Raw genomic sequence first — 23808 nt, 5'->3', positions numbered from 1 at the left:
CTGGGCTAAACAAAAGGTAAAGACTGCACTAACCAGAGTCTGGGCTAAACAAAAGGTAAAGACTGCACTAACTAGAGTCTGGGCTAAACAAAAGATAAAGACTACACTAACCAGAGACTGGGCTAAACAAAAGGTAAAGACTACACTAACCAGAGTCTGGAATAGACAATGCTCTGAAAATTTATTCTGCTGGGAGATTTTCAGCATCTTCTCCAGATTTTAGGGGAAAAAGACATAAAGGGAGAAATTAAAAGCTAGATGTATTTTATCTCTTTTTCCAGTTAAACAATAGAGAAAATGCAACCCAACACACTTCATCAGTTTAAAATCAACGATCAGAAGATGATTTAAAAAACTTCATACAACTTGGCACAAAGAATGTGTGAATAAAAATCCCAATTCTATTTTATTTCCCTGGCATATAGCAGCTTTAATTTATATTAGTTTTAAATTAAAACTAAAAACTGTTGGCACATCTCCTGAAAATGAATTTTGTTTAAAAATTTTCCATAGCATCACTAGGAAGTAAAAACACAAATCTTCGTAGGACTCAAAATAATAGTATCCTTTTACACTATTCTTTATAATCTGTAAAAGTAGAAAAAAAATTCAATATTTATTTTGAAACCAATAGGTGGTGCTATAAATTTCTACATTTTAACTCAAAGCGATATGTTCATTTGACTTTCCTAGGCCTTGGTGGCATTAGAAAGTTCCCTAATTATCACAGTAGAATTTTTCATGGCACACACAGAAAAGCCTGCATTGACTCTCCCACATAGTTAGCCACTACGATATGACTTGTTCCCTTCGGAAAATTGACTATAACTCAGAGTATAAAGTAAAGGGAACATATATAATTTTTGGCAGAAACGTATATTTATGGAAACAGACCTATATATCATCCTCTGTAGTCTCTCTTTTTTTCCTGTTCCTTCAACTGATGAGAATGGAAGAACATAATTTTAGTATTTAATTTAATATTTCATTGTATGAACTGTCTCCAGATGCCATGTTTGTGGAAACAGCCCTAACTGCAGTCCTGTTAGATTGTGATTCTGTTATCATGGTATCATGGACTCCCCGAATCAGGCGACATGAGAGAACCTTAGCTATGCAGCAGCCGCAGATGAGATAATTCATGAAATAAAAGCTGAAAAGTACTAGAAATAGGCATTTGATATGTGTCATCATGGGAACCACGATGTTTCTGGTATAAGAAAAAGTCTGGATATTCAAAGACACTGAAAAGGAAGATCCAAATTCTGTTGCAACTTTCAAGTATAAACAGTAATCTCCAACTGATACACTTCATTGAGGTAGACGCTGAAGGTAAAAGTCTAACTCTTTCTTCTCCTCTTAGAAAAGCTATGAAGTTCTTCAGGATTTCTCTCTTCCTTTCTACCTCTTTCTCCTTCTCCCTCCCTAAATGTGTGTGTGTACACACAGGTGCACACACACGTATGTGTATCAAGTTGATATATTGGAGAAACATAAAAAGTTCAACTGAGGTTCACTGAGATTCAAAACTGCCAAGAACGGACTATGGCAGCTGCAACTAGCTGTAATATCAATCCTGTCATTCATCAAACATCTGGGAGAAATTTACCCCTGCCCTTCCAGATGTTTTAGTGTCTTGTAGAGATAGCCTTAAACACTTGCCAGTATTGAACAGGCAGCCCCCTTACTTATTGGAAGATGTGTTTTTAGAAGACATAATAATTTGCATGTGATTACACTGTGTATAGCAGACGCGGTTTCCTCCTTCCCACCAGGAGACCTTTCTGGGCTGGCTAGTTATTTCCTGCTTTCCCCGGGCTTGCTTTGCTCTGCCCTTCAGGGGTCAGGCTGCTTCCTCCTGGCTTAGCTGGTAAAGATTGGACTCAGCCAACTGTTAAACACTCACTCTGTATATTCACATTCAATATATCATAATATTTTGGATATAAGAAGGAGGAAAATATGACCTAAGTATAGAAGTAGTTAATGCCTCTTAGGAGGTATTCATAGAATTGTGGTGTCTATAAAAGGGACTCAAGAGTCTTATTCTATACTATGTTGCTCAAACTTCACCTGGAGCATTACTTTCAAGTGTGAGCACTGCATTTTAAAATGAGTTTTGACAAATTAGAGTACAACTGAAAGAGAGTTCCGAGAGTGATGAGCGGACATGGTAAGCCATATGAGAAATGGTTTCAAAGATTGCATACTTTTAGTTTGAATAAAAGAACGTTCAGGGGAATGCAGTCGGGTTAGGTATGATAACTGTCTCCCGGTAATTGAGGAGCTGTCATATGGAAAAGGCATTCAAGATATTTGATGTGATTTCAGCATGCTTATCAAGGATTAATTGAGAAGGGTTGCCACTTAGTGTCTCATTTCACTGTCAGGGTAGTAGCATGAGATGTAAATAGCTTCCTTTCACTAATCTAAAGTGAAATACAACATACAATGAATCCAGCTATATGTGGAAGGGAAATAGACTTAAATAATCCTGGTGTGTTTTGGCTTAATAGCAAAAAGAACCTTCTTAAATTGATCTATGCAATAAATATTTATTGAACATCTATTATGTGCTAGGTACTTTTCCAGACACTGGAGATAAAGCAGCAGGCAGAATAGAGTGTTTCCTCTTGCAGTACTGTCCTTTGTGAGTGAGGAGTACGGAGACAATGAAGAAAGGAACCAAAATATACAATATGTCAAGAGGTGCTGAGAGCTGCAAAGACATGGGGATGGAGTTGCAAGGTGCTGTTTGAGATAGAGAAGTCGGTCAGTACTACCTGCAGGTGGAAGGGAACCTTCTGGAGGCAGAGGCCATGAAGGCCCATCATTGAAGAGGTTCGGAGAGACTTAGTAGCACATTTGGTGGGATATAAAGTATTGGCATTTGCTAGTTTCTATGCTACTTGACCCCAATAGTCTGTACGTCATTCTGAGCATGGGTAAAATGGATGAGTCAAATATATCTTTGCATTTCTCACACTATCCCAGGGTAGAGTAAAAGCTCTCCAGGGGAGGAGGCCTTAGGTATCATGTATGACCTTGAAAATCTCCAACTCACACAATATATGATTTATTTCCTTTGTGAAAATTGATCTTCTTCCATCTTTTTTTCCCAATTCTACACCTTCCCTTTCTTCTCTAAGCCCTGGACTAGTGAATATTTGTTGGGCTTTTTACTGTTGTGAAGATATAAGACTTTTGATGATAGCTTTGATAAAGAGAAAGTGTGAGGAGTATAAAGGTGGCCCACAGAAAATCGTCTAATCCCTGTAGTCTCAGGACTTTCAAGCAGACCTCTTTTCTTGGCTCATTTTACCCCCAATAGTAACAATGATCAGCTTTTTCCTTTGGGAGGGGGGTCCCAACTTGTTTAGTTAGGATTAGATCCAGCTGCATGGAGAGAAAATCTAAATAACTGGCTGAAAACACTAACTGTTTCATTGTCTCATAAAAATCCCAGCGCTTGGACATTTAGGGCTGGTAAGGCAGTTGCCTAAAATCTTCACTGTTCCAGCATCCTTTGAAGTTTTCATTCCACCTAGAGTGAGGCTCTCTCATCTGTATGGCCCTGGAGATTGCTGGAAGGCCAGTTAGTATATTATAAATTTGACCTTTTAAAAATGAACACTAATATCTGAATTACTTTCATCTGCTTTATTTGTAAGAGTTTCTTCTGTTTAGTAAGGGAATTCTGGAGCTAACGTAACTGGGAAACTATGAATCTATTGAACAGATGAGAATAATGAATGAGATCCAGAGAAATTAAGTACCTTGCTTGAGACCCCAGAGCCAGCTATTGACAGGGAAAAAAGGAAAATGTGAAGCTCCTGATCACATCAGTGGTGTTCCATTGTTAGGACTGTTAGGACAGTCAGGGTCTTATCCAAATCACACGTGACAGTGAACATAGAGATAGGATTGCTGAGCTGTTCCAGGCTGTTGACTCCACCTACCAGACCATATATGTCTTCGGTGTTGAGAAAATACCATCATGTGCTTCAACGATGAATAACTTAATAGAATAAAGATAGACACCACTTTGTAATGTCACACTGTTTGGGGGCACTAACTCTACTCTCAGTACAGCCTTAGAAAACACAAGATACACTATTCCTAGGAGCATAAGAATAACACCAATGTACCTTTAAGGAATTGACATTCAGTTACTAAACCAATGTGTTCAAACATCCTTCTATTACCCTTTTTACATTTTCTTATTTCAAAAAAACTTCCAAAGACTTTTGGAGTCAATGGCCTGGTAGCTATAGTAACATGAAGAGGTAGGACGATCAATTTGGTAAGACTGGATGGGAATTGCTTCCTTTAATACCAAAGCTGCTAGAAAAGCAGCACTTTGCCTTTATGTCTGAGTAATACAAGCCATCAGAATGCAGCCTCCATGAAAATTGGGCAAAATTGTTTCAAATAGGGGTTGAATATATTTGAAATGGAGAAATTTGCCAGAATCAGTTCCTATTTTGTGTATAGTTGAACCGATTGAATTACTATTTCTGCCTAGAACCACAGAAGCTCAAGAGACTCCGAGGCCCAAACCACAAACAATAGCTCTTTGTCTAAAAGGAGCACATGGTTGGGTTTTTACCCTCAAACACATGCGATTTCAACATATAGCAGAATAACAAAGAATTCAGCTCCAGTCCAGAGCAGCTCACATATCTGTCTAGAGGAGCTCAGCGTAGCCCTGGGGATACTACTAGAACATACTGCCACACGTGAAAATATGCAAAACCTTTTTCCTTTTCTCAGTTATTGAAAAGTGAAAATGCATTGTACCTACGATTTGTTCCCTCTCAGTTTGGAGACATAAGAAGCAAACCAGAACCTCACGTTTACAAGAGAATGGTGTGAAAGTCGCCGAAGCTAGCGTGACTCACAGCATCGCTATCTTGGGAACTGCTGGGGAAACGAGACAGGGGACGGTGATAGCTAGACGACACTGTTGGCGCCATTCCTTCCAGGGGCCGCACATCTGGGCCGTGCTGCTGCCAAGGAGAAAGCACGTGCTTCAGTTGCAGCTCGGAATTAAAATGTGGAGAAGCAGAACATGTTCTGCCACATGCCAAAGAGGTAAAAGCGTTCAGGGAGAGATCTGCCGTCTTGGTGGTGTGTGTGCGTCTGTGCACCAGCAGAGTCTGCAAGATCAGATGTTCGTGCTTGGAACAATAGTGGGAGCTCCTTCACGTACCGGTCACGCCCCGGGCCCAGGAGAGTTAGGTACACTCTGTAGGAAAAGCCCACTTTTATGTGTAGCAGGAGAATCATAAAAGCGCAGTTTGTCAAGAAAGTCTTTGTCTGAAATAGACCCATGGCTGGCTGATTAAATGATATTAAAAGATATTTTTTTCTCCGTGAATCCATTAGTACTTGGCATTTGTAGAAGGTGAAGAAAAATCTTGTAGCATTTTAATAGATTCAGCTATGCTTTGAACGTAGTAGACATTTAATATTTATTCGCTTAATAAATACACACTATATATGCACATTTGAATGTACAGTGATTGTACGGCTTAAAATAACATTTATTCTCCCACTAACTGTCACCTAAATGGAGAACTATTTAAGTCACAATAAGCCTATAGTTGATCAGGGTGAGGAACAAATGAGGCCCAGGCATCTCGCTCATCTTGCTCATTTCTACAGGGTGTCCCCAAAGTTGCCCTGAAAGTCACCATGCCTAGGGAAAATGGGGAATGGTAGCTAAGTGTACCTTTATTAGCAAAATATTCATGCCGAGATTCTACAAAAATATTTACAGAATATTCTCTACATGCTGCCACCTGTTTGTAAAATTCTGTAATGAATATGGTGGCCGTGGAACCATGAGGTTATTTGAGTTGTAATTATCCAATCTGTTATCTACAAGGAAACTCGGAGGTTTCCTGTCAACTTCTCTTATTGTCGCTGAGAAACTCAAGACTTAGAAAAATGGCCCTTCGTTATCTCCCGAAACTAGAGCCTGAAATCCAAGCCACAGTCCCATGACTTCCTTTCTTTTATTGGCCCCATTGAGGGCCAAATATATGTTATTAAATGAAAACAAGTTTAGTGTGTCCTTTCCATCCAGACTGTTTATCAAACCTCAGAACATCCATCTGAAAATGCTTCTAAACATTTTAGCCTGGAAATTTTCCAAGTATATAGGGGAACCCCCAAGAAGGGAACATTTCTACGGTTAGTCTTAAAATTTTATTTAGCTCCATGAAGATGCCCTGGCACGAAGAAAAAAGTTACTTCTGAACTTTTCCCCTTATTATTCACTTGACCTGATTCTCCAGAGTCCTGAATGTGTGCAGTCGCCTGTCCCAGGTCACCCCTTAGGACCAGGTGGCACAGCCGGAGGTGAGTAGCAGGTGAGCAGCAGGTGAGCAGGGAAGCGTCATCCGTATTGACAGGTGCTCCCCATCGCTCGCATCACCCCTGAGCTCCGCCTTCTGTTAGATAAGCAGCAGCGTTAGATTCTCACAGGAGCAAAAACCTTCCTGTGAGGGATCCAGGCTGCAGCTCCCTGTGAGCAGCTCATGCTCGCCTCTCCCCCTTTCCACAGAGACATTGTCCTCCATGGAACTGGTTCCTGGTGCAAAAAAGTTGGGGACCACTGCTTTATATTGAGATTCAGGTATAGCTGAGAGTCCTGGCCATGCTGGGGATACAGAAGGAAGCTCGGAAGCCGTCTGGCCCCAGCGCACACTGTTGTGGAAATGGATATAGGCCACCAGGCTCTGCTGTGCGATGCGACCTGGGGACTCAGGACTTGATAAGGTGGGTAGTGATCCAGCGTTGCCAGCTTCTTTAATGGGCAATGAAAAGCCGCCAACCATTGCACATCCGAGTAAATCTCTCCCTTTCTCTATCTCCCTTACTCTGTCTCTCTCACGCACACTTACTTGAAATTTTATTTGTTGCAAACTACCTTAGGTTCTTTAAGCATATAGGAAAAAAAATCAAGTCTTAGTAGAAGTTTTCAATTGGCAATTTGCTTCTTATTTATTGCCAAATTGAGCACAAAACCAACAACAATGAAATGGTAGAGCTCTGCTATCTTGCTTTGAGAGTTGCTTTTTTGTATAAGAAGCATTTTCTGGAGCTGTTTTGAATAGGCCCTTAGACAGCACTTCAGCGCTAATGCTTCTGAGATGTGGGGTTTACAGTGAAGGAAACTAAATGTCCGTGCATTTTGCTTCATATTGAAAAAGATCGTGCGTGTGTGTGTGTGTGTGTGTGTTTAACCAGAGAGCTGTGTTAGTGTTCTGTATTTTTATTTTCTTCACAGCCTAACAGGATTCTAAATCCCGCTGGGAATGCATCTCTTACCCTGTATTACCTGGGTGGGGCAGGCTGAGGACACGTTCACATGGTGTAATTCTGGCAGTACCTGTGGGCATGCCACTTTGCTGATCCAGGCCTATGCTCAGATTTTTCAAAATGTCACCAATTATAAAAATGTACTTGATGCTGAAGAGAGTCATTTCCCAGGGCTCAGCTGAGGAGGTTTGCGTTTTATCTTCTCTGCTTGGAACAATGCGAACAGTGTGTTCAGGTGTGGGAATGAGGGAAAATACAAGAATGAGAGAGTTCCGTGTTTACAAATTGTATGAAGGTGAGTCTGTAATCACCTGAAATAAAGGATGGTTATAGTAAGTAGTATAAAGAAACTTCTCAAGAGAATATTTTGGGCTGGGCATTGTGGCTCACGTCTGTAATCCTAGTACTAGGAGTTTGAGGTGGGTGGATTGTCTGAGTGCAGGAGTTTGAGATCAGCCTGAGCAAAAGCGAGATCCTGTTTCTAAAAACAGCCCAGTGTTGTGGTGGGCACCTGTAGTCCCAGGAACTCTAGTGGCTGAGGCAAGAGGATCATTTGAGCCCAAGAGTTTAAGGCTGCTGTGAGCTATGATGCTACAGCACTCTACCAAGGGCAACAAAGTGAGATTCTATCTCAAATAAATAAATAAGAATATTTTGACAGTAAATGTAAATAGGAATGTATTTATCTTTCTGAGTCTTGTAGAATTTTAGGTTAGATTTTCTAAGAATTTGCTATGTAAGAATGCCAAGCAGAGAATTCTAGACATTATTCTAAAAGGATCATTACTCTATTTTGTTTTTTGCCCTTATTTAAAGGGATAATAATACTTATTTACAAAATTCTAAGAATGAGACATGCTTTCAAGAATTGACAGAGATTTCAGATGAGACTTAAAAGGGCTATTTGTAAAGGTTCAAGATTGGCCCAAAGGTCATTGCCCGAGAATTTAATCTTTATACCATAAGCGTCTTATACAGGGTTTATATCTATATGCTACATTGTTTCTCTATCTATAGCATCTATATTTCTATATATCTTATACTACAAGTATCTTTCTACTTAAAAGGTTTGGTAAAGAATGACCATTTCAAATGCTTTCTGTGCAAATGTCGCACCATTCCATCAGAATTTCAGAAAGAAAAGCTTTGGAAGATGCTTTTGAAATTAGAATAATCTTTGAATAAAATTTCCCAGTTTGTTGTAACCAATAGAAATAAAAACTGCTAGAAAAAGATTCAACCCTCTGGTAGATGAGCTACTGAGCTAAGTAAGCTAGTAAATCAATTTTATATTCCTTAATAATTAGCTTTGTTAATCTTGTGCCGTAAGAGAATTTCTATTCATGGAATCACAAACAGCATTTGTTGTTGGAAAATATTCATGCCAGTGAACCTAATGCAGAAATACCCTATGTTAAAATGTGGCCAAATCTGTTTATGGCGGTGGAGTGGGTGGGACGATGCTGCAGGTCGTGGGGTGTTTAGTTTTATGGAGTAGTGTCCGGTATCTCTATCACCTCCCAAGAAAGCACTGGTGGAGACCCACTATTGGCACACTGTCTCTCTGTCTCTCGCATATTTGGTCCTCAAACTGCCCACTGAAATCAGTGCAGCTGGCAGCTGCTTTTGATTAAAAACCATGGCATTGAAAGCAATAGTAGCAGCTGGCCACTGCTGATAGTCAACTACCTTTTCCTGTAGAGTGGAGAGCTCAGAAATTGTCTTTAGATTTTTCCCTCTCTTTAGAGTAAATCAGTTTGATTCCTCCAAAGTTATCAAGCACACGAAAGTCCTGCCCCCAAATTGAGATTGCCCTTTCTCCATTTTCCTTATGTTTTCTGAGATTTGCACTGTTGTTACTCTGGTCTTCATATCCTGTTTTTCTGCTTCCACTTAGACATGACAATTAAAGAAAGACACAGTTTATTTTAAAAATATGGCCCTAGGACTGTCTGTAAAGAGAGCTCTTAAACAGGCCTGAAGTCGTCATCAGGATTAGCTGGATGTAGTACGTGAATCCCATGTAGAGTACTGACCTTGTATTGTCTCCAACCAGCAGGGTTGTATTGAACTGTGTAGGAGCTTGAATGAAAGAAACCTGCTCCTTCCCTTGGGCCTCTCCACACCTGGACCAGGCTGTGTAATGGGCAAGGTGTCCAATGATAGTATTTCCCACATTGTGGCTCCTATGTTAGCAGCATAAGCAGCATCAGTGTCACTTGTTAGAAATGTACATTCTCAAGTTCTTGACACATTTGGGGAGGGACTTAGCACTCTGTTTTAGCAAGTACATCAGGTATTTTGGGTGAATGCAACCATTTGAGAACCATCAGTCTAGTGCATCAATGGGCTCTCGATCAACTTAAGCCTGGTTTAACTTTACTCTTGAAAAATGTAGCATCCTGTATGGTTGGGAAAGAATGGTTGGATGGATGAGTCAATGGGAAAAAGCATCAACATGTCTTGACTATGTAAGGATAGCTTGATATTTAGATTTTTTTCCCCTCTCTCTTCCCACACACATACTCACTCACTCTAACACATTGGTTTACAGATACTTTACCATTCTTTCCACAAGTATATGTTACCCTATGCCAGATATTATTCCAGAACCTGGGAATATTTTAGTAAACAAATTATAATAAGTCGTGATTCGCGACATCACCTGGCTTGCAATCTGGTAGGGGGAAAGTTTAAGCCTAGAAACAAGTGAAAACATGAGGTGGTGATAAAGGAGTGGGGAGTGTAGGGAGTGATAGGATACAAATGGGGAGCTATTTTGGATGATGTGGTTGGGAGGTATAGATAACTCTTAAGCCTTGTCTTTTATTTTCTCATCCCTCATTTTATCCTTTTCTGCAGCAGCAAGATTCACATAGGCATCATCTACTAACCCCTCAATTTAGTTGTACTTTGTATATCCAGTCTCTGTCCCACTGGGGGTTAGCCTCCGTGGCCATCCTGGTACATGCACATGCTTACTTGCTTAAGCAGGAACCAACTGGAGGGGTGTGTTGGTGGATGAATACTCCCATTTTATGTTGGATGGACATTTCTGGAGAGTATTCTACATGATGCCTGGAGGGAGACAGCTACACTGAGCTCTGGCTGCCCACAACATTGATCAGGTTTATAATGTACATCAGGTTAGTTTTTTCTCCTTGCCCACAACTTCTTTCCTTGGTATCTATGAAGAGGTAGTATTTTGGTTATGTCAGAAACGTGATGGAGGAAGTCATGTGGATATCTTGAAGAAGAGCATTTCAGACAAGAATGAACACTGAGAGGAAGAATGTACTTGGCAGGTTCAAGGATCAGCATGCAGGCCAGTGAAGTTTACATTCAGTAATCTTGGAGAGGGTGTGTGAGTGATACAAGAGGAAGGAGGATGCCAAGTCATGGGGGATCTCAAAGGCTATCCAAAGGACTGTGGCCTTGTCTCTGAGTGACCTGGACAGACAGTGTGGGAATTTGAGCAGAGAAAGTACATGGATCTGAGAGATGTTTCTGAAAGATCACACTGTCTCCTTCTTTTTGAAGCAAACTCTATAGGAGCAGAGGTAGAATCAGCAGCATCATTTAAGAGGTTTGGGTAGTAATTCAGGCAGTGTGGACTATGGTAATAGCAGTGGAGCTCACAGAACGTGACCTTAGATTCGGTACAGAGTAAAAGAGAGGAATTAAGGATGTCTTGAAAGTTTCTGGACTGAATAATTGGAATGAATGGAGTTGAAGAGAGAATTGAAGTATTGAAGAGAAAATTCCTTAGCAAAATGGAGGGAATTGACTTTAAGACAAAAAAAATGCAAATTCATGTTGGGGCTACCCAGGAACAATTTAACAGTTATGCTCATTGGAGAATCAGACATTATCCTCAGCCTATAAACTATACAGGGACACTTTCCAGAATAGTAGACATTAAACAAGCCTTCATCTTTTCCTAAGACCTATGAGATATAGACATAGAGACATGTTCTCAGTGTTGTAGTCTTCTATTTCTGTCTTCTACTCCAGTCGTTTACTTTTAATCTCTTTCCTTCTACCACCTCTGCAATAAGACTTTGACCAGAAATTCGAGATAGAGTCCCCATCAGGTACAAACTTAATCCACCCTAAGTACATCACTGTAGGTAATTATACAAAATTGGTTTGCTTTCACTGTTTCATTCATCCCTCTCTCTGAACTCTTCAAAGATATTTCTCTTTTCTCATCTCAGTGCATCTTTCCCTCAAAAACCTGAATACTAAAAGTAAAGTCATTTTTGGCTCTAAAAATGGGACAACATATGCCAGTCAACATGGTTATAGATTATGTTTTTTAGCCCACTTCCTCCCTTTTTTCTAATATTTGGAATATGGGTCAGTTTTCCTTAACTATGAGTCAAGGCCACTGCTATCTTTGTATCCCATTGGCAAGGCTGAGCTCTAACCAAAGAAGTTCTCAGGGCAGGCTTTTAAGAGTTACCTACTCATAGGGCACCATGAATTCAGAGGGGAAGTTCAAGTTATAGTCAAGAAAAGTAACCTAGAATATAGTGAGGTTGTAAACAGGAGATCATGTAGTGCAGTTATAAGTTTGAGAGATCAGAAGAAGCAGATAAGTGGTAGTACATAGAATAGGTGAAGGCAGGTGGGTCAGGACTAAGTCAGTGTCTGATCAGAGGGTATGAGAAACCTTTTTCAAGTGATACCAGTAGTTTGCTATAAGCATAAATTTAATGGATTAAAAGTCTAGAAACTAGACCTTCTTCTTAAGTAGAGGAGTTTAGAAACTTAAGCTAATAGCTTAATTCAGCAGTTCTCAACCTGTGGGTCATGACCCCTTTGGACTATATTAAAGGTTTACAGCATTAGGAAGGTTGAGAACCCCTGGCTTAACTGTTCATCATCTAATTAGCAAGGGTCAGTTTTGACAGCTATTTCTGTGTAAATATCTTTACCCTGTTGATCCATTCATTTTTGCACTGCCATCAGCATTTTTAGGCATGAGTTGAGTCTATGTTATGTATGAAGTACTCTCTTTGGAAGCAAAATTGGAAATAGATGAGCTTGCATTGTCCTTGTTCTCAAGGAGTTTAAAATTTTGTTTAGAAATATAGGTAAAGCAAATAAAGAATGGAAATGACATGATATTACGATGTGCTGATGGGGCATGTATAAGGTTCAAAGTACCATGCTCCAAAGGCAGAGATGGTTTCACAGGGAAGATTGTGCTTGAGCTGTTTTTGAAGCATTAATCAGAGTTTCCCAGCCAGAAGGGAGAGGAGGAGTGATGTGGGAGCAGGTTTTCTAAGCAGGGAGAAGACCTGCAAATGCTGAGGAGTGATGAGTTACAGTGTGCCCAGGACTATTCAAAGAACCTGGTCTTACTGAGTAATCAATATACACGCTGAGGGATGGGATTAACCGCAGATAAGGCTGGAGAAGCTGGGCAGGGGCTTACAGTTTGTACTGCAAAGGTGGGATGTTCTTAGGTAGATGAAAATGAGTCATTGGGTAATTGCACATGAATTGAATATTTGAGAAGTCTTCTGGGGGCAATCGTGGGCATTTGAGCTGTCCTTTTTAGTATATAAAATTACTAGGTGGACATGTGGAGACCAGAAAGCTTTGAAAAGACACTATCAACACTCACAATCAAAAGCATGGTATCTCTTCCTTTCTCTCGGCAACTTAGAATATTCTAGGACAAGCACTTCTGAACCTCCTCAGCCATAATGTCTCTTCTCCTGGGCTTGGCCTGAGTCTGTATTGTTTGAAAGTATCCTAACTAATAACTTTTTATTCAGAAAAATTATTTTCAGGTAATTTAAATAATTCTTTTATTGTCTGCAATTCTTTTATATCATTGGCATTTTGGATAGAAAGATCTGTGTTAAAGAAAACCTGTGTATTTTTTTCAGTGCTAATTTTTAACTAGTCAAAAAAACTACTTCTTTGTCTGAAGGCAGCCTTCTCTAAAGAAAGCTATTTCTCTAGACAGGGTTCATGGAGTTTCCTACCTGAAGTAGCCAGGATGTCCTGTAATTTTTGGATCTGTTAGTTAAGTGTTTTTCTTAAGGTGAAAGTATGAGGTGTGTTTACCCTCATTTTCCTTAGGGGAGTGTAAATATCAGTCCCAATTCTTTCAAGATTGGCTTTAATTGAAGAAGAAAGTAAACAACACTGTTGGGGGAGCAGGTTGAGTGACTGTATTTCTATAAATAATGTGTGCTTAAGAGTGTGGCCCTTTGAATTCTCTAAGGGCAAGCTCTGCCTGAGATGAGGATCGTTTAGGCCACAGAGCATCACTGTGCTCTTCTGTTGCCAACACCTCAAACTGTGCCTTCTTCACAGCAGGGTTACAGTAATATTAGCCACTCCTCAGAGTGACTGCAGGAGAGGGAGAATGGCTCTGTGATGATTAAACCCAGTGCACCCCAAACTTGCTTGATCGTAACAGTCATCAGAGCTTTTTCTTTTCTTTTCTTTTTTTTTTTTTTTTGAGACAGAGTCTCCCGCTCTTGCTCAGGCAGGCTAGAGTACAGAAGTGTCAGACGAGTTCACAGCAACCTCAAACTTCCAGGCTCAAGTGATCCTCATGCCTCAGCCTCTTAACATGTGGATAATTTTTTTGGTTTTAGTAGAGACTGGGTCTCAGTTTTGCTCGGGGTGATCTCAAACTTTCCAGCTCAGACAACTTCCCACCTCAGCTTTTCCTAGTGCTAGGGTTACAGACCTGAGCCACCTTTCCTGGCCTTTATCTGGGGCTTTCTTGTTTCAGACTCTGGGGTCCCATCACAGATCCCTCAATGAATTAAGAGCTCCAGGACAAAGGGCTGAGAGTCTGTGTAGATAGCACATCTCCCAAGTAACGCTTAAAATTAGGCCCATTTGAGAAAGCAGGCACAATGCGTTTTTACTCTATACGGTAGGAATTCCTAGGGGTGAATAGGAAAATACATAACAGGGTTCAAATGTAGAAACATTTTTAATTGAAAACATGCTATAACCCCCATGTGACTCTGAATATGGTCCAAGGACCAGCAGCATCAACCTCACATAGCTTAGTAGAAATGTACAGGTCCACTTCATACCTACTGAATGAGAATCTTCATGTCAATCAATCCCCAGCAATTTTTGCATGTGAAAACTTGAGGAAGAGGAGTCAACTAATTATGGCCAGAGGGCCAAATCTCTCCTGTTTTTGTAAAAAAGGTTTTATTGGAATATAGTCACATTAATTTGCTTATGCTTTGTCTATGGCTACCTTCAGGCCACAGCTGAAGAACTGAGCAGTGGCTTCAGAGACCGTGTGGCCTACAGAGCCTCAAATATGTACTATTTTACCCTTTCTTTGCAGAATAAGTTGTTTTCTACCTTTGATCTAGAACATAGGGAACACTTAAGAGTTTACAAATAATATAATATATAATAAATTACAGTAGCAATTTATCTCATACATAACTTTTTATTAAATCTTACAAATTCCATTTCATCCTGTTCATTGCTTCTAAGTATGACATGTGAATGCTCATTGAGGTGAGATTTACAATATAAGACTATATTTGTCTTTCTCAAGTGCTTTAATTGATCCTCCGCTGCCAATGAAATCTAACTCGTAACATGGCATTTAGAGTGTTCCTGTGTCTTGACCCAGCTTCCAACCTCCTCTCTCGTTAACTTCTCTGGCATACCATGCCTCTTGTCAGACCATGTTTATGGCTGTTTCTAGAGTGTAAATAGTTGCTAAAATATTTTTGCTGTTCAAAATCTAGGCAAATAATTCTTTATCCAATGGGCATCCCAATTTTTCTCCCATGATACTTGATGTATATGGCCAGCATTGGAGTCTTTTGGACAATAACTGCTTTGTACCTACTTTATCTCCTCCAGTAAAGAAAGTAGATGTGTTTTAGAAGCTGAGATTTTATTTGGAGAGTTTTGTACCTTCAAATGAGCCATATACATGTACACACACATACATACATGTATATGTATCTGTAGAGAGCTGATGCATTGTAGATATTTATAATTTAATATAATTTTTTGTATATTAGAAGTGAGTGGATACCCCCAGCCTCCTGTGAGTTGGATTGTGAGCCAAGAACAGTAAGTCCAGGAGCCAGGTGAAGTAGACATGGGTAGTCATTAAGGCAAGTATAGCAGGCACTGCTGCTATTCACCCATATCCCTGTAGAAAACTCCAGGTTGTCTAGAGCACTGTGGCCCAGGAGATGATGAATAAATACCCCAGCTTTCTTACTCTGTGGTGGGACAGTTCTAAGCAGAGTTCCCCATAGTCTTTCACAGGAAACCCAGCAGCATGGAGCCCAGTGGCACAGAGATGTAATCCACTCATTAAGGACCATGAATTGACTGCCCTCCCCTTCCTGTCTTAGTCCCAGCTTCATCACAATACTTCTTGGGATCAATTTTATAATAATTTGCTTGCACCTAAATCCTTATTTCAAGGTCTGCTTTTAGGAGAACCGAAACTGTGGGAGGCAGCCTCTAAGATGGTCCCCAAGCACCCCTTCTGCCTTCTTGGTACTCATATTCTTATATAATAACTTCTCCTGGAATATAAACCTGCTTCTAATGAATAGGATATGACAGAAGTGAAGATTTTTCCACTTCTAAGTTTAGATTATAAAAAGACAGTGGCTTCTGTCTTGGGAGCTCTCTCTGATTCTCTGTGGAATTGTGCTGAGGAGAAGCTCAGTTAGTTGGCTGAGAAGCCCATCTTCTGAAGTTGTTTAGAAGTTGATCCTTTCCCAATCCAACATTGACATAACCTCGCCCCAGTGAACACCCTAAATGTAGCCTTCTGGGAGACCCTGAAGGAACCACAATCACTCAGCTAAGCAGCTCCTGGGTTCCTAACCTACCATGACCATAAGATACCAAGTATCTGCTGTTTTCAACTGCTAAGTTATTATTATATACCAATAGATAATGGACATGTAGACTAAGATAAAGGTGTACATCAGCGTTATTGGGGTTTTGGTTGAAAGACTCTTTCCCTGATTCTTGACCAAATTAAGACCTCATTCTTCATGTGCCCAGAGCACCTTATACATTCTTATGTTGTTTTATTAAAAATTTACCTTCCTAACTAGACTGTGCGCTCTATGATAACTGTTTCCATTCTTTCACACTCTATTTCCAGTGGCCCAAAGAAGTAAAGGCCTTAGAAAGATTTGCTTTGTAGGCAATTATTTTAATTAATTTAAAAAGTCTAGAAATGGATCTTCATGTCTACCTGAATCCTAAAACTCAAATGAGGTTGTCAGAACTCTTCCTTACTCTCTGCCTCTCCCTCTGAATTCTGCCTTTTTCTTTTTATCACTGTGATTTTCACTTTCTTCTCTCCTGTCCTCCATCCTTTAGATCTGTTCTGCTTTACAAGCTGCATTTCCCAGCAGCCTCTCCCCAGAAAAATGGCTGTTGGCATGTCAGACTGAAGTCCTCACAGCTGAACAAAACCAGCAGAAAGAAACATTGTGTAAACTTAAGGAATGCCCTGGGATTGAGTTTTTCTGGATTAATTTGGGACATAAAACATCTGTTGACCAATCACTTTGGCCAGGAGAAGGCCAAACTGGGCAGGTCTAAGAAGACCCAAACTGGCCAGGTCTAAGTTCAGGATCTGTCTCTGGAATATGGGGAATGGGCTTACGCGACCTACCTATCTTATATGGTAACACTCCAAAAGGGTAACACTCCAAAAGAGGTGTTGGGGAGGGTAACACTCCAAAAGAAGATTCAGGTGGTGTTACCAAAGGAAGGATAAGGGATGCTAGGTCAAAAACAAAACAAATGAAAATAATTAGATATTTTCATACAGTGGGGGAATATAGAAATATGATTGAGAAAATCCAAGATAATAGAAGACAAATGAATAAGAGTGATTGTAGAGAACTGGGGAGCACTGTGGACTATCAGGTGGGATCATGACGTGAGAATATGTACACAGTGTGTCAAGATTCCCTCCCACATCCCCACCTTGTGCTTCTCTTACCCCACATGCATTCTTAGGCTTACTCTCCACACCACAGTTGGAGAATTAAAGGACCCATTTAGGGATATACAAAGGTTATTTGAATGTAGAATTTGGGTATATGTGAGTATAATGTGTTTTTTTCCCAGAAATTACCCATTCACAAAACCCACATGGATAAGCACTGCTGTTATCTGTAAAAATTGGCACAAAAATTATTTATTTTCAGTTTCTCCATAACTAAGCAACTAATATAAACCATAAGTGCCACGGAATGATATCAATCCAGACACACCCTAACACTAGATGCAAAATAGAAGTTGCAGAATAAACATTTGGGACCATATATGTCAGCAACTCTCCCAGGTCCCACAAAAAGGCATTAACTTGAAGAGTTATTCAATTTGGGATTAGCAGATGTTGAGCATCTGCATGCTATCCACACTCTTATTATCCTGGACATAATTAACTGTGTTACTTCATCTGAGAGTCATCCCCCTGACAAGGTGGCTGCAGAGGGAAGATGGTGGATACCACTGGCAAGACAGTATGACGGCCTCATTGTGGTGACATAAAAATGGGAATAATACGAGTTTCCCCTCCTATATTTCTGCAATGTCCCTTCAGACTGCATTTTGACTCTGTGCCTGCTAAAATCTGGTTCTTCTCATTCTTTCCTCCGTGTTTTCTTCAGTCTCCTCCTTGGTCTAATCAACCACAGCACAACTGACATTTTGGAGCAGGTAATTCTTAGTCATGGTCCCCTGTTTTGTTCAGTATAGGATGTTTCGCATCCTTGGCCTCTACCCACCAGATGACAGTAGTGTACCCATTCATCTGATATGCCACCGGTTGAGAACCACTGGTGAATACCACATATTTTTCTAAGGTGATAAAGTTCATTTCTGTGGTTGTAACTACCATCCTTGCTAATGGTTCCTATGTTTGTATCTTTGTTCCATGAACTCTCCAAAAGAATAACTCTATCTGACTGTTCCTCTCATAATTGAATATATCTACAAATGAACTTTCTTTGTTCCCTCAGTTTCCTCCTCCTCCTCATCTTCCATCTCTCCCTCTTCCTCCCCCTCCTCTGCCTCAGTTATAGGGGGCACTTCCCCTTCATTCTTTGAAACTAGAAATCTTTGAGCTATTCTTCAATCCTCCTGAAAATATACTTTCAGGAACAATGCCAGATTTTGTGGAATTTAAAAATGTATACAACTCAAGGGGGCTTCTTTTAAAAGATTCCAAGTTTATAAATTAGATACAGGGATTTGGAAGGGGCTAGTGCAAATGTAGGGAATGAATTTTAAATTGTATTAGATTCATTAATTCTGTATTATCTTAATACAAATAAATATTATTTACTCATGGAAAGTATTTTTATCCAGTAAAAAGATCAATAGTCCTTAATCAAAATGGGTAAAACTTGTATCTAATGAAGAATAACTTTATACAAATCTACCTTGTATCCAGAACATTATGTATTTTTTTTCTCACTTAATTTTCCTTGCTATCAATGAGGGAGGAATTAATATACTATTGTGAACAGCATGACCTCAGAGGCTAAATAGCCTTAGACTGATTTATGATTCTAGCCTTTACCATGTGATTGCACAAATCACTTAGCCAGTTGGAGTGTTGGGTTTCCTCATCTATGAAATGTGAATAGATTGAAATACCTACTTTATTGAGTTGTCATGAGGATTAAGTTAGTTACTATGTTAAAAAGCACTCAGAAAAGAGCCAGGATCATATGAAGTGAATTATAAATGTTAGCTATTATTATTTTGCTGATAAGAAAATGAAGGCTTGGAAATTAAGCAAATCAAGGTCATATAGTTAAGACTGGGAGAACACTAGAGAATTAAACATGAAAGGGTAGAGTTTTCCTTCCACAACAAATCTGCAGAGCAGCCTTCATGGCTTTTGGGAGAAGCCATGAAGCTATGTTATTGCTGGTTCAATTGCTTTGCAAATTCTTATACTAACATGCAGAGATCAGACTATTGGGGGGCAGGGTAACTTCAAAACTAGATGTCAATAGTTTTTATTTTTTTTATTCTAGATTAGCATAGGCAACTCAACTGCCCTTCAACCTAAGAATGGATTAATAAATTGTGGTATAACTCGATTTGTTTTTAATGAAAATAGCTTGGCATAGGAATAAATTTAACAAGAGAATTAAAATTCTTATACTTTGAAAACTAGAAAAATCTCCTTTTTGAAAGAAATTAAGAAGACCTGACTAAATAAAAAGTCATTCTGTGTTCATGAATTGGAAGATGTTAAGATGATCATATTCTCCAAATTAGTCTGTAGATTCAATGTCTTCTCCATCAAAATCTTTGCCGTCTTCTTTGAAGAAATTGGCAAACTGATCTAAAATCCATGTAGATATGAAAGAAATCCAGAATAGCAAAAATAATCTTGAAAGAGAAGAATAAAATTAGAGGACTCACACTTCTCAATTTAAAAACTTAATATTCTACAGTAATCTTCACCATGTGGTACCTGACCAAGGAAAAAGATATAGATAATTGGGATAGAATTTCCTTAAGTTCAGAAATAACTCTTGAAAGAAACATTTCCTGGCCATTCACACTCAACCATATGGTTCTGAAGCTGAATAGACTATCCAAAGTTGTCCTATGTAGCTGGAAAACCAGCTGCGTCCCTTGCAGAACAAGGTCACCTTGTTTGTACCTTTCACACTTCTCTGCCTTACTTTTCTTTGTCCTCACTTTGGCTGCTCTGTTCTAAATATCTTAACTCTTAATAAATCATTAGGCTCATTAATGATTCTTAAGACTTACTTTAACTTCTATTTTCTAGAAAAAGGCAAGGACTATCAGTACTTATTCAGCTCTAGTAAGGTAGTGTTCTAGTTCAAATTATTTTCTACTGTTTGTAGGTAAGGCTTCATTGAAAGGTAGGGATAGCAGGATCAAGAAACCCAACCATATGCTAAACTTCTAAATTATGCTTTCTTCTTCTGCTGGTGATTAGACCATCTCATGGAGAGTTTTACTCTATTGTCTATTTCAAGATGAAAATGTTGACTTTTATGATCTTTATCTATGTCTTTCTACTCTGGGGGATAGTTTCAGTTATTTATGAAGTAAAACAAAAGCAAAACAACGACAACAACTGTGCTTAGCTCAGCAAATGTTTTGTGCAGGCTATAGTGTATCCAGCCATTAAAATGAAATAAAATATGGTTTTTGTCTTCCTGAACAACTCAGTGCAGTGGTGCAGTGGTAAAAAATAGACAGATTTACTTTAATTCAAGGTGACCAAGACATTGTCTATTAGAGGAACAAGTACAAAGGAATATGAATATAGGAAAGAGATTTAAAAAAAACACAATGATTTCTACAAACTTTGCCATATGTGTATGAATGCAAAAAATACAACCGGTAGAGTTGAACAATATAGGTAAAGAATGAATAACTGTATGTAGGGAAGAAACTTAGAGTCAATTCAGGGAAAGGCTCATAGAGTTTATGTGTGAGTGCATTGTGAGGGGATCAGATTTAACATAGTGATAATTGGAATATCATAGAAAGATGTGGCTGTCAGACTGAGGATTTTAGAACTAATGAATGGATGAATTTGGAAGATATGGTGGTGTTTAAATCAAAAAGTGATTTGATGATGTCTGGGCTTCATAAATATAACTTCTCATGCATGAAGATGGTGAGGAAGAGTCAGCAGGTAAGAAGGTCAATGAGGAGTCTACGGTAATTCTGCCAATGCTGACTTATTGCAGTGGTGGTGGAAGTGCCAAGGTATGAATTTACACAAAGAGAAAATAAGAAAATTTTAAAAAGATTTTGTAAATTTGGGTAAGAATGGTAGAATTTTGATAAAAAAAATTTTCAGCTGAATTAGATAGTGGTCTTAATCTCACTGTGAGGAATTTAAAATGCAGCTGGCTTTAATGCCTATCTAGTTAAACTAATTTGCAAACTTGATATTTTTGCATGTGTCTCTCAAACCAAGATGTGTCATTACATTACCTTACTGTGAAGGCATTTTTCAAAAAGAATTGATCTTAGAATCAACATTGTTAAAATGTCTATACTTCTCAAAGCAATCTATAGATTCAATGCAAATCCCCATCAAACATCATACTTTGAAGAACTAGAAAAAAATAGTTCATTTTGTATGAACCAGAAAAAAACTCATATAGCCAAGACAATTATTAGTGATAAAAGCAAAGCAGGAGGCATCAATCTATCAGACTTTAGGCTATGTTACAAGTCTACAGTGATCAAAACAGTGTGGTATTGGCACAAAAATAGGGACATAGACATATGGAAAAGAGAAGAGATGAAACTAATCTCTTATTACCATCTGATCTTTGATAAACCAAACAAAAGCATACAGTAGGGGAAAGAATCCCTATTCAATAAATGGTGTGGGGAGAACTGGATAACCACATGTAAGAAACTGAAACTAGACCCACACCTTTCACTACTTACAAAAATTGATTTGAGATGGATAAAAGATTTAAATCTAAGGCATGAAATGACAAAAATCCTAGAAGAAAGTGTGGGAAAAACTCTTGAGAATGTTGACCTGTGGAAAGATTTTATGACAAAGACTTCCATGGCAATGCAGCAAAACAAAAATAAACAAATGGGACTTATTAAAATGAAAAGCTTTTACACAGCTAAGGACACCACAAAGCAAAAAGAAAGCCTTCAGAATAGGAAAAGATATTTGTATGTTACAAATCTGACAAAGGTTTGATAACTGGAATCTATAGAGAACTCAAATTAATCAAAAAAAGAGTAAACAATCTCACCTATCACTAGGTAAAAGACATGAACAGAACCTTCTCTGAGGAAGATAGACAAAAGGCTAATAAACATATGAAAAAGTGCTCATTTTACCTAATCATTAAAGAAATGTCAATCAAAACCACACTGAGATATCACTTAGCCCTTGTAAGATTAGCCCACATCACAAAGTCCCAAAGTTTCAGAAGCTGACATGGATGTGGAGAGAGGGGAACACTTTTACACTGTCAGTGGAACTGCAATACAGCCTCTTTGGAAAGAAGTATGGAGAATCCTCAAAGAACTCAAATCCCACTAGTAGGCATCTACCCCAAAGGAAAAAACCCCACAATCCCACTAGTAGGCATCTACCCCAAAGAAAAAAATCATTTTATCATAAGGACATTTGCATTAGATTGTTTATCACAGTTCTCTTTATGATCACTAAGATGCAGAAACAACCTAAACACCCATCTACTTAGGAATGGATTAACAAGCTGTGGTATATGTATGCCAAGGAACACTATTCAGCCCTGAAAAAAGATGGTGACTTTACATCTTTTGTATTAACCTAGATGAAGCTGAAACACATTTTTCTTAGTTAAGTATCACAAGAGCAGAAAAGCAAATATCCGATGTACTCAATACTAATATGAAGACAGTAGATTACCTAATTCATGCCCAAATAGGAGAAAAATCTCAATTTGATTCAAGTTGGGGGGAGGGGGAATGAGGAATGCAGGAGAGGTAAGGGAGCATTTAGGTGCTTCCATTTAATGGGCACAATGTAAGGGCATACTTTTTGGGTACAGGACACAGCTTTAAGAGGGACTCTATGTAAAAAATTCAAATATTGGGACCTGATTGTTTGTACCTCATGTTAATCTGAAATAAAAATAAATACAATTAATGAAAAAATAACTGATCTTAAGGATTTTGAAGAAAATATTTTGGGCTGTTTTTTTCTTGCCCTCATGGTAATGAATACTTTACATATTTGTTTTTATTTAAGATTTTAGTTCTTACAAACATTCTTTACAGTCTTCTCTATGAAGAAACCTCATTTTCTAGAAATAATTTACTTTATTTTTAATTTTTATCATGGAACTTTTAAAAACTTGTACAAATATAAGTACAAGTATACTTATTTGTACAACAAATTCCATTAAGAATCCATAATCTAGCTTTTAAATTATCTGTTGGTAACAATCTGTCAATTATTGTCTCACCCATTTACCTGTACCCCTATATTATTTGAAACAAATTCATTCCATCCATGATCATTTCCTTATGTAGTCCTAAAAGATAAGACCTTTTAAGAAAAACTCATAACTACAGCACCTTAACACCTAAAAATTAGTAATAATTTCATAAAATTATTCGGTGATCAAATGATTTACTATAGCATACTTAACTGTTGTCTTATAGTCTACTTCAGTCGAGATCCAAATAAGGTCCACGTGTTGTGATCAGTTGATAAATCTCTTAAATCAGTGTTAATCTGTGAGTCATCTCCATTTTTTTTTCTTTGCAAGCAACTAGAAACATTATTTATCCTATAGAATTTCTCACTGAGGGCTCGGCGCCTGTGGCTCAAGCGGCTAAGGCGCCAGCCATATACACCTAAGGTGGCGGGTTCGAATCCTCAGCCCGGGCCCGCCAAACAACAATGATGGCTGCAACCAAAAAATGGCCAGGCGTTGTGGC

Source organism: Otolemur garnettii, unplaced genomic scaffold (genome assembly GCF_000181295.1).
Source record: "Otolemur garnettii isolate 467f Iridium unplaced genomic scaffold, OtoGar3 scaffold00006, whole genome shotgun sequence".
Classification (NCBI taxonomy): Eukaryota; Metazoa; Chordata; class Mammalia; order Primates; family Galagidae; genus Otolemur; species Otolemur garnettii.
The sequence above is the reverse complement of the archived record's forward strand: the minus strand, read 5'-3'. Positions refer to the sequence as shown.